The sequence below is a fragment of the Panthera onca genome, chromosome B3, assembly GCF_046562875.1.
Source record: "Panthera onca isolate mPanOnc1 chromosome B3, mPanOnc1 haplotype 2, whole genome shotgun sequence".
In the NCBI taxonomy this organism is placed as follows: Eukaryota; Metazoa; Chordata; class Mammalia; order Carnivora; family Felidae; genus Panthera; species Panthera onca.
This window is the reverse complement of record NC_138344.1, coordinates 58297709-58309278: the sequence shown is the minus strand read 5'-3', so window position 1 is coordinate 58309278 and position 11570 is coordinate 58297709. Positions and strand designations below refer to the sequence as shown.

Here is an 11570-nt window from a genome sequence, read left to right as displayed (position 1 = left end):
TCGCACAGTAAGTTTGGAGTATTAGCTACTATTATTATCATGGAGCTCAGCCCGCGGTTACGAATCAGTTCGTTGGGCTTTACAAATGTGGCCAACACGCAGTGAACACGGAAGACACTGGAGAGAGAGGGAGGACCGGCTTTCTAATTCTGACTGCCTCCTATTCAAAGAAAACCTCGGCGGCAGTAAAGAAATACCATAGATCCTAGAAACGCCGCCTGCACAATAGACTGAAAAGTTGTAAGAGGTACAGCTGAACCGGGCAAAACCCCACCAGGAACCCCACCTCCGAATTAGCAAGAACGGGGTGTGGAAGCGGGCCTTTCCCAGTGAGGGGCGGAAATGGTCTGGACACGCTGTGGTGGGAAGAGCTGCCCGTCCTGGGAGGCGTACCCGTGGGGACCAATCGCTCTCGGGATCCGCCTTCAGGGGGCGGGAGAATCGGGACGTCCACCCACCTTGGGCCCGCCTCTGCGCTGTAGGCTACTCGGCCTTTAAATTTCCGCTTGGGTCCGCGAGCGGCGGTCGGCTAGAGAAGGGTGAGCGCGGGAAAACAGCAACAACGGGGAGGGGGAAAAGGGATAGAAACGGGAAAGAGGGGAGATGTGACCGTCGGAGATGAGAAATAGGAAGCAATGGGGGGGGGGGGGAGCGGAGAGAAAAAGAGAGTAGGAGCACGGGAGGGGCCAGAGAAATGGGGAGGAGGAAGGAGGGAGGTGGGGGGAGAGGCGCGGTGAGCAGACTTAGGGAAAAGGAAAGGAGAATGCGGGGAGGACACCGGGTAAGGGGAAGAGTAAGATAGCCCCCCGCCGACCCCCCCCCCCCCCCCCAGTATGAGATGCCCTAGGGGTTCACCCCTAATGGGGCAGTAAAGCAAAGCCTGGAGGTGTGTTGAAAGACAGCTGTTGTCTGGGCCCCTCTATCACCAAGTTAGCCACTCCTTTTGTATTAGTTGGCACGCAAATTAATTTGAGTGCAGAGATGATGTCTGGCCCTTTAAGAGGTGAATGATACAGGGAGTTATCCTTAGCCCCTCTGTGTGGGCTTGTCAGTCTTCTCAAAGGACTGGGCTTACACAACCAGATCAGCAGATTTATCCTCTGAGTTACTATGAGATCACCTTCACATCCTCCAGTTTTGAGAAAGGCATCTCTCTTCTTACCTCTGCCTTTACAGGATACCTGGCACTTTGACTCCTGTGACGCATTCTCTGACATAAACTCCCTGAAGACAGTTTCTACTGAATTATTTGCCACCTTTCTGATAAAACTTGCATTGACTTTCATTTAAACTGTTTTCTCTAGTAGTACCTCCCTCCATCCCACCTCCACCTAAGAAACCTATCCTTGATCTGTAGATTTATATAGAGTGGTAAAGCAGGAATGGGGCTTTTGAGATAATCTAGCAGGGACCTCTCATTTTTAGGTAAAACGAATAAAAACCCTTGAGACTCAAAAAGTGAGTGAAAGTGACAGTATTGAGACCTTAGTAAGTACCAGGTACTGTGCATATCTTCTATATATTCTTCAAAAACATAGGGTGTAGGTACTTTCGTCCTCTTTATATAAATAAAAAAACAGGCTAAGAGTGATTAACCTGCTAATGTGTGATAGAGCTGGGATTTCATCCCAAGGAATCTGACTTTAAAACTCAATTAACTAATTTGAGTAAAAAATCCTAGATAGTGCTAGGACTGTGATTCCAATTCAGGCTGAATGCTTTTTTTTTTTTTTCTTGAATCACACTACAGTTTCCGTTTTTTAAGTCTAAAACTCTTTATATGTTTTGCAAGTTCAGTTATCTATACTGTATATGAATAGCATGTAAGTCTACTTCACTACCTTGAGCTCATTCCCTTATTTTGGTTCTATAAAAAAACACTCCCGTCTTAAGAGAAATTTATATTTTGGGTTCCCTGTTAAGTTAGGGAATGCTGACTTTACAGCTCTGACTGTGGCAGTAGATTTTGCCATGGCTTCTCTGGAATTGGCAATTAGGCAGGGGTTGGAAGAAGTTGAGAAATAAAGCTGGAAATCATTGGAATGACAATTGCTGGCACTTCAGGGCTTACTCTATTGCCTTCCCCTAAACTCGAGGCCTCCAGGTTTTAGGAGTGGCTTAGGCAAGCTCTAAACCTACAAATGATCATCTTAGACTCTCTGTACTAACTTCTGCTTACTGATACCATGAAACTGGAGTTGGTTATCTTCCTATTGCCATTTTTCCTGCATGTGCAACCCTTGACCCTGTGAGCAGTGCCATAATTTGTGGCATCTCATAAAATTATGCAGTAATCTCAAATCCTTAGCACTTAGAATTTGTCTTTTTCACACTAGTCATTGCCTTTTTATAATTTGTCACTTTTTTTCCCCAAAGATTTTATTTTCAATCTCTATACCCAGCATGGAGCTCAGACCTACAACTTCGAGATCAAGTGTCACATGCGTTACTGACTGAGCCAGCCATACATCCCAATGTATCATCTTTTCTGTTTATAGTTAATCTCTCCAAGAGCAACCCTCAGTCATGAAGCAGTCCTCTAATACCATGTTTTAATCCCTAGAAATTGGCATGATATATGTATTTTATATACTAAATACATATGTAGTTATTTTGAATTATATAATACCTGAATTAATGCTTACTATAAAAAATTAAAATGAGAAGTATATAGAGTAAATGAGACAATCCTCTTTTATTTTTTTTTCAAAAAAAATTTTTTTTACATTTATTTATTTGAGAGACAGAGAGAGACAGTGTGAACAGGGGAGGGGCAGAGAGAGAGGGAGACACAGAATCTGAAGCAGGCTCCGGGCTCTGAGCTGTCAGCACAGAGCCCATGTGGGGCTCGAACCCATGAACCAGGAGATCATGACCTGAGCTGAAGTCAGATGCTTAACCAACTGAGCCACCCAGGTGCCCTGAGAAAATCTTCTTTTATCCTATACTTGTAATTCCATTCATTTTCCTGTAATAATCACTGATAATAATTTGGTATTTTCTGTGTCATCTATATATTTACATAAGTATGTACACACACACACACAGTTTTTTAAAATATAAATGAGATGTTGTATCAGCTAGGATCTCAGTCAGGAAACAGAAACCACACGTTAAACAGGGAAAATTTAATATAAAGAATTATTAACTAGTAATGGGATTAACTACTAAGGGGTAAAAAGAACTCTAAAACAATACAGTAGCAGATATAGGGAGCAGCCACAGCTTCTAAGGTTGAGGCAATGTGCTCAAGGAAGGAACGAATTTGGAAGAGGCCCCTTTCCTCCAAGACTAATAATTGGACTTTATGGAAGAGTGTATGACAGATGATGTCAGTGGATGATGAAGTTTGATGAATTGCTGCGCATTGAGACTGGAATGCAGGAAACTGTGGGCTGGACTGCTGAGCTGGAGTGCTGACAAACTCTCCAGAAAACCACTGAGATTCCAGGAAACTGCTCACAAGGTTAATGCTGGCAGAATTAAATGCGAAGTCACAAGAATTCTGTTGAAACTCACTGGGAAGCTGCCTGATTGTCGTGCTGTTGAAACTTGATGGTAGGCAAGCATCACTGGGCGTTCTTCTAATACAAAGGAAAAAACAAAAACAAGGAAAGCATCCAGGAACCAGGAAGAGAATCCCCCTTCTTCCTGCAGTGTCCCTCTAGCACCCCCTAGTGATACAGCTTAAAACCATCAGCTGGCAAAGGAAAAATGAAATTATCTAGTATCACAAAACAGGGCAATGAAGGATAGATTTGGAGTCGAGGGACAATAACTGATGACTGGCACAGATATGATACTAACTTTTTTCACTTCTTAGAGAATTTTCCATGTTGATATATAGAGATCTTTTTTAAATGATTGCATAATTCCATTCGCCTTCATTTCACTGGTGGACATTAGCCTATTTACAGTTTTTCACTGCTAAGCAGTGAATATCCTTATGCATATCACTTTGTATGTATGGCAACTATATCTTTAGGTTTGATATCTATAAGTGAAATTGCTGGATCACAGGATATACATATTTTAAACTTTGGTAGGTATGATGCAAATTGATATTCTTGTGTGTGATAGTGCTGGTTTAGTCAAATTTTCACCAAAATGGATGTTATAAACCTTTTCCTTTTTTGCCAATCTGATGGGCAGGAAATGATACTGTTATTCTTTTTTTAATGTTTATTTACTTTTGAGAGAGAGAGCACACACACATGAGCATGAACTGGGGAGGGGCAGAAAGAGAGGGAGACACAGAATTTGAAGCAGCCTCCAGGCTCTAACCTGTCAGCACAGAGCCCAATGCAGGGCCCAAACTCACGACCTGTGAGATCATGACCTGAGCCAAAGTTGGACACTCAACCAACTGAGCCACCCAGGCACCCCAATACTGTTATTTTTTAAATGTTTATTTCTTTATTTTGACAGAGAGCGTGCATGAGTGGGGGAGGGAGGGAGGAGAGAGAGAGAGAGAGAGAGAGAGAATCCCAAGCAGGTTCTGCATTGTCAGCACAGAGCCCAATGCAGGCCTTAATCGCACAAACTGTGAGATCATGACCTGAGCTGAAATCAAGAGTTGGATGCTTAAATGACTAAGTCACCCAGGTGCCCTGATACTGTTATTTTAACTTGTATTTTCTTGATTCTTAATGAGACTGGACATCTTTTCATATGTTTTTGACCATTTGTTTTTCTGTCATTCTGTGAACATTGTTGTTTTTTTTTTTTCATTACAAAAATAATCCCTTTTAGTAATTCAGTATCAAACTATATAAAAGAAAAATGATAGTGGTTAACACATAATGAACACCAACTATGGGCCAGACACTGTTCTAAGGACTTTACTTATGTTAAGTACAGTCTCCCAGCCATTACCACCTGAGGTAACTACTGTTTACAGTTGGGTGTGCAGTCTTCTAGATTTTTCTTCTAGGCTAACACAGACATATATAGAATTTTATTCCTTGGGGCTTTTTGTTTTCTTTGGTTTCACAAAAATGGAAACCTCCATATATTGCTTTACAATCTCCTTTCCCCCCGCTTCATTATGTTTTAGACCTCTTTCTAAACCAATATATAAAAATCTACCTCACCCTTTTTAATGTCTTCATAATATTTCATTGTATGGTTACCATAAATTATCCATTCCCATACTAGTGAATGTTTACTTTGAATCAGTTATTTTGCTAAGATTATCAATGCTGCAATGAACATTCATATGCATACCTTTATACACTCATTACCCTAACCTTTTGATACTATTTCCTGAGAATAAGATGTTAGATTACAGCTTAATTAATCCTCAGATTTTCCTGTCTCTTGCAGTTCAACTCCTGGAGCTTGAAAACACATGTACTACAGTATATGTATATGCTGTGCATTGTATACACATATGTATAATTGTGATACAATTCAGGTTTCCTCTCAAATTACTTAGATGGTGTATTTCTTAAAGCTTTAATAGTCTCTGTTAGGCATTCACTATCTTCCTGTCTTACATTATATCTCTGTAAGTCCTGATCCTTAGTGCAATCGTTTTTCTTTTCTAGTCTACTCTGTATCCAATTTCAAACCAATCTGAGCTATCTCCTTCAAATTCTTAAGTTCTCAGAAAAGCAGGGGTTCTTCCCTGTATCTATCCCACTTAGGTTTATTGCCCTTTAGTATCTTAATGAACTTAAAATGATAATTAGATATCTCACCTATCCAACCAGCATTCCCAGAGCTCTGCTAATTAGAAAATTCTCTCATTTGCTTCTTTTATGATTATGTATACTCTGTCCCCTTTTTTTGAGCTAAGAATGTTCACATCCATCATTGTTTACAAGGAGAAATTCTGTTTTATGCCTTCTTGTTTTGTTTTTGCTTTATATTTGTATTTGTTTCACTTTTTTTGTTTGTTTTTTGGTCTTTTTGTCTTGCTCCTAAGGCTTTTTTGATGGGTCCTTCAGCATCTCCATTCAATTTTTTAAAAAATTGAGGTGAGAGGGGGCCTGGGTGGCTCAGTTGGTTGAGCCTCTGACTTCGGCTCAGGTCATGATCTCACAGTTCATGACTGCTGTCAGCACAGAGCCCACTTGGGATCTTCTGTTCCCCTCTCTGCTCCTCCCCTGCTCATGCTCTCTCTCAAAAATAAACAAAACATTAAAAAATAATTGAGATGAGATTCACATAACAAAATTAACCATTTTAAATATATAATTCACTGATACTTAGAACATTCATGGTGTTAAATTACCATCTCTATCAAGTTCCAAAACCTTTTCGTTATCCCCAAAGAAAACTCTGTACCCATGGTTGCTCCTCACTCTTCCCTATCCCAAGTCTCTAGCTACTACAAAATTACTTTCTGTCTTTATAGATTTACCTGTTCTGGATATTTCATGTAAGGAAAATCATATAGTAAGTGGTGTTTAGGGTTGGGTTTCTTCCAGTAACTAAGCCTAGTGGTTTTTTTTTTTTTTTAATGTTTGTTTATTTTTGAGAGAGAGAGAGAGTGGTGGAGGAGAAAGAAAGAATCTCAAGCAGGTTCTGTACTGTTAGCGTGGAGTCCAATGTGGGACCTGAACTCACAGACCATGAGATCATGACCTGAGCTGAAATCAAGAGTTGAATGCTTAACTGACTGAGCCACCTAGGCGCCCCAAGCCTAGTGTTTTTGAGGTTCCTCCACATTGTAGAATGTATCAGTACTTCATTCCTTTTTATGACCAAGTAAAATTTCACCATCTATGTATGTGTGTGTATATATATAAAGGACATCTGGACTGATTCCACCTTTTGGCTGTTGTGAGTAATGCTAGTATGAAAAAATGTATGTACGTCTACTTGTTTGAGCCCCTGTTTTCACTTCTGGGTATATACATAAGAGTGGGATTGCTGGGTCATATGGTAAATCTATGCTTAACTTTTTGAGGAACCCTCAAAGTGTTTTTCATAGCAGTTGCCCTATTTACATTTCTACCAGCAGCGCACAAGGGTTCTAATTTCTCCTGATCCTCGTCAACACTTATTTTCTATTTTAAAAATAGTCACACTAGTGGGCTTAGAGTGGTATTTCATTGTGGTTTTCATTTGCATTTCCGTAATGATCAAAGATGCTGAGCATCTTTTCCTGTGCTTGCTGGCCATTGTATAACGTCTTTGAAGAAATGTTTATTCAAGTTCTTGGCACATTTTTACTTTTGGTTGCTTATCTTCTTGTGGTTGAGTTGTAACAGTTCTTAATATATTCTGAACACTAGAGCCTTTATCAGATATGTGATTTGTAATTACTTTTCTCCTATCCTGCGGGTCATCTTTTAACATTTGTCTGTCTTTCTTTCTCTTTCTTTTATTTCTCTCTCTCTCTCTCTCTCTCTCTCTCTCTCTACTTCTATTTATTTTTGTAAAGAGGTGAATCATGTACTTTGTAATGAAATCCTGAAGGAGACCTAATGTCCCTATAGGATACAATGCCTCCAAGGTAGGTCTTTAAGGCATGAGATAGGCCTGATTCTTTAGATCTATTAGGGCCTATCTTTGCATTTTTCTGATAATGTCCTTAATTTTGATGAAGTCTAATTTATCTTTTTTTCTTGCTTGTGCTTTTGATGTCCTATCTAAGAATCCATTCAGAATCCAAAGTTGTAAAGATTTACCCATATGTTTTTTCCTAAGAGTTTTACATTTAGGTTGTTGATCCATTTTTAGTTAATTTTTGTATATTGTATGAGGTAGCAGTATGGATAACTATTCTTTCCTCATTGAATGGTCTTGGCATCCTTGTTGAAAATCAACTGGCCATAAATGTATGGGTTTATCTCTGGATTCTCAGTTACATTTCATTGGTCTTTTTGTCTGTCCTTATGCCAGTACCACACAGTTTTTAGATTACTGTAGCCATGTAGGAAGTTTTGAAATTGGGAGGGGAGTCCTCCAACTTTGTTCTTTGTTCTTGTGTCTCAGTATTGTTTTGGCTAATCAGGCTCCATGCTATTCTCTATGAATTTTAGAAGACTGACTTTCCTGTTTCTTAAAAAACAAAAAACCCTTGTTTTTTGGGTATTGTCTCTTCCTCCTTCAGTTATCTTTCCAGCTGATACCAAAGTTTCCTACATCTTTCCTTTCACTGCCTTTCTCCTACTATCTCACTACCTAAAGCCTGATGGTAGGTTGCTATTGCACTCTGGATCAAGAACGAGACTGCAGACCTCCTCAACTTCTCTTCCACCCCTGCTCCTCTTAAAATGTATAATAAGGTTTCAGGTTCAGTTATTAAAAGATTATTTCATCTACTCTGTGTCAAAATGTGCATTTAAAAAAATTTTTTTAATGTTTATTCTTGAGAGAGAGAGCAAGCAGGGGAAGGGCAGAGAGAGGGAGACACAGAATCTGAAGCAAGCTCCAGGCTCTCAGCTGTCGGCACAGAGCCCAACACGGGTCTCGAACTCACAAAACTGCGAGATCAGGACCTGAGCTGAAGTCAGACATTTAACCAACTGAGCCAGCCAGGCACCCCAAGATGTGCATTTCTTATCATATAAATAGTTCCTCAAATTTTGCCTTTGAGCCTCCCCAGATTGATTACTGAAAAGAAAAATTATCTGTCTTCTCCTAATCAATTTGGACATGAGATTCCTGAGCGGTACTTGTTTCAGTTATCATTCCCAACTATGTTACTCTTGCTTCAATGAAAATGCACTTAAAATAGGAGAATTCAGAATTAGAGGGGGCCTTAGGAATATAATGCAGACTCCTACTTAAATGTGATCAAATGAACACATTTATTTAACTCTGCTGCTTATCCAAAGTCCTCTAAAAAGACAGTAAGCTCAAAATGCATAAGTTTTTGGTGAACAGATGACAGCAACCACATTTTGGAAGCCATAAAGCAGGAAGAAGTGTGGGACCTGACTTTGCAGAGTAGAAACTCACTAAGCTGTTAGTAGGGAAGCCAGAGCAAGCCAATTCTCAGAATCCACAGGACAGCTTAGGCATTAGAGGTACTAGGTACCTCTGAAAGGAGGAGTATGAGTGAGAAAAAATATGAGGGGTAGCTGAGGACAGGGATACTGTACTGAAAATGGGAATTACGTGGAAGTCAGCATTAGATGGTGAGACATATCAGTCTCCTCTTCATCTCAGCTCTGAGAGTGCTGGCAGCCAGGCTTACTCCATTCCTGCCTCCGTCCACAGGTGATTGGATGATTTCCTCACTGGGGAAATTTGGTAGGCCCAGAAGGGCAAAATCCTGCAATCCTAATAAGATCATCCTACACTGACCAACCCAACCTCCTATCCTGCCTCACCCCTGCTATCGGTCTTCCTCTCTTAAATAGCCAAGGCTTACCCTCAGGCAATCAAGGAAAGCCTGCAGCATGCAAGAGACCAAAATGAACAAAAAAGAACGCAGAGAAACTAGAGGCAGTGAAGTTGGTAGGAAAACTTGTTTAAGAAACCCTATTGTCTATCCTTGTAGATATCCTTGTCCCACAAAGGAAAGAACATATTCAAAAGGAACATTCAGAAGAAAAAAATATGTTTGTAAAATTGAAAATAATATAGTAACAGCGAAAAAGTCAACAAAAAGTAAGGAAAATGCAAGGTGAGGAGACCCCTCAGAACTGAAACCGGCTAGGCTAACACAACTTACTGTTTACATTTATAAAACTTCTGTTTCAATCTTGTCGCCAACAGAACTTTATTATTACAAGAAACCCTTTCACAGGGCAATAAAGATAGAAATAACTTTGTTCTGGGAATTTCCTTGCCCAGGAAGCCCATTTAAATGAACACCAAACGGGTTAGCTAACCTGTAGCATCAGGTGACAGTTTATCCCTCAAGACTCTGATCCCATCTCAAAATCCCTGCTGTGTCCTCCATCCCTAACTGTTATCTTTGTTCAATCCTAATCAAGTGGTAGCGTTGAAAGACCCGCCTTAAACCAGTCTTCGGAACCTCACAAATATCTCAACTTTGCTCTTCCCCCTCTGAGAGGCTACTAGTAGACTGTCCAGTTAGTGCTCTCCCTCAGTAGGAATAAACTCAAGTTTAATTTTATCAACAGGATTTTCAGCAATACTTTTTTGGAGCCAAAATCATCACTTCTTAAAAAGTAGTACAGGGGCACCTGGGTGGCTCAGTCGGTTTAGTGTCCAACTTCTGCTCAGGTCATGATCTCACTGCTTGTAAGTTTGAGCCCTGCATCAGGCTCTGTGCTGACAGCTCAGAGCCTGGAGCCTCCTTCAGATTCTGTGCCTCCCTCTGTCTCTCTGCTCCTTACCCACTTGTGCTCTGTCTCTATTTCTGGCTCTCTCTCTCTCAAAAATAAACACTAAAAAAGAAAAAAAAGAAAAACCTACAAGAAAACACATAGGAAAGTGGAAGAAAAAGGATAAGAAAGATAAAAAAGATCAATTCTGGAGATTTAATATCCAAGTTACAGGAATTCCAAACAAAACAAGAACAGGGAAAATGGTGAGGAGAAAAACATCAAAGAAATAATTCAAGGAAATTTCCCAGAACTTGAAGGCATAAATTTCCAGAATAGAAGTTGTGATGGATCAAAGGAGATTCATACCAGGGTTAAAACCATGGTTGTAGGAGAGTGTGATGCTAAGTGAAATAAGCCATACAGAGAAAGATACCATATGGTTTTACTCTTATGTGGATCCTGAGAAACTTAATAGAAACCCATGGGGGAGGGGAAGGAAAAAAAAAAAAAGAGGTTAGAGTGGAAGAGAGCCAAAGCATAAGAGACTCTTAAAAACTGAGAACAAACTGAGGGTTGATGGGGGGTGGGAGGGAGGGGAGGGTGGGTGATGGGTATGGAGGAGGGCACCTTTTGGGATGAGCACTGGGTGTTGTATGGAAACCAATTTGACAATAAACTTCATATATTGAAAATAAATAAAATAAAATAAAATAAAAATAAAATAAAATAAAATAAAATAAAATAAAATAAAATAAAATAAAACAAAATGAGAAACACCAGAAAACAAAAACAAAAACAAAAACAAAAACAAACCATGGTTGTAAAATTTCAGAAAACTTTAGACAAAGGCAAAGCAGAGTTCTTTTGGCTGCCTGCAGATTAAGATTATTGCCACCAGATGGCAGTATTGTCTCAAAGGCTCTATTTCTGTGAGGGTGTTTTTGTCTATAAAATGTCTCTGCTTCTTTCCAAAGCTTTAGAAAAGAGCCTGGGTTATTTCCTTAGTCATGCTCTATCAGAGCTCTTACTCTGATTTCTTCCTAAAAGGCTCTGCTAAAAGGTCACCATACAATCAGCCTGAAAGAAGAAAAATGATTCAGTTCTCTGAAGAATTGGTTCCATGAGGCTCTGATGGGAAAAAAGACTTTTAAGAGAATGGACTCTGAGCTGTAACTGTTTTAGAGAAGAGGACTTCTGTCATGAAGGGATTCTACAAAACATTCATGCGTTCATTCTCTCAACAAGTTTTATTTTTATTTATTTATTTTTAAATTTTTATTTGAGAGAGAGAGCGAGAGCACACAATCAGGGAAGAGGGGCAGAAGGAAAGAGAGAGAATCTTAAACAGGCTCCACGCTCAGCACCCAGCCCTAT

The 11570-nt window shown here is 39.8% G+C and overlaps 1 protein-coding gene and 1 long non-coding RNA gene across 2 annotated transcripts in view; both read left to right on the top strand.

Moving 5' to 3' along the window:
- Window positions 1-11570, top strand: part of LOC144616694 (uncharacterized) — a 71485-nt gene that overhangs the window by 59001 nt on the left and 914 nt on the right. The gene's annotated exons all lie outside the window — the stretch shown is intronic.
- On the top strand, window positions 254-2703 carry LOC144616695 (uncharacterized). The gene is made up of 2 exons (XR_013556271.2): window positions 254-539; window positions 2377-2703. It is a non-coding gene; the product is annotated as an uncharacterized LOC144616695 (long non-coding RNA).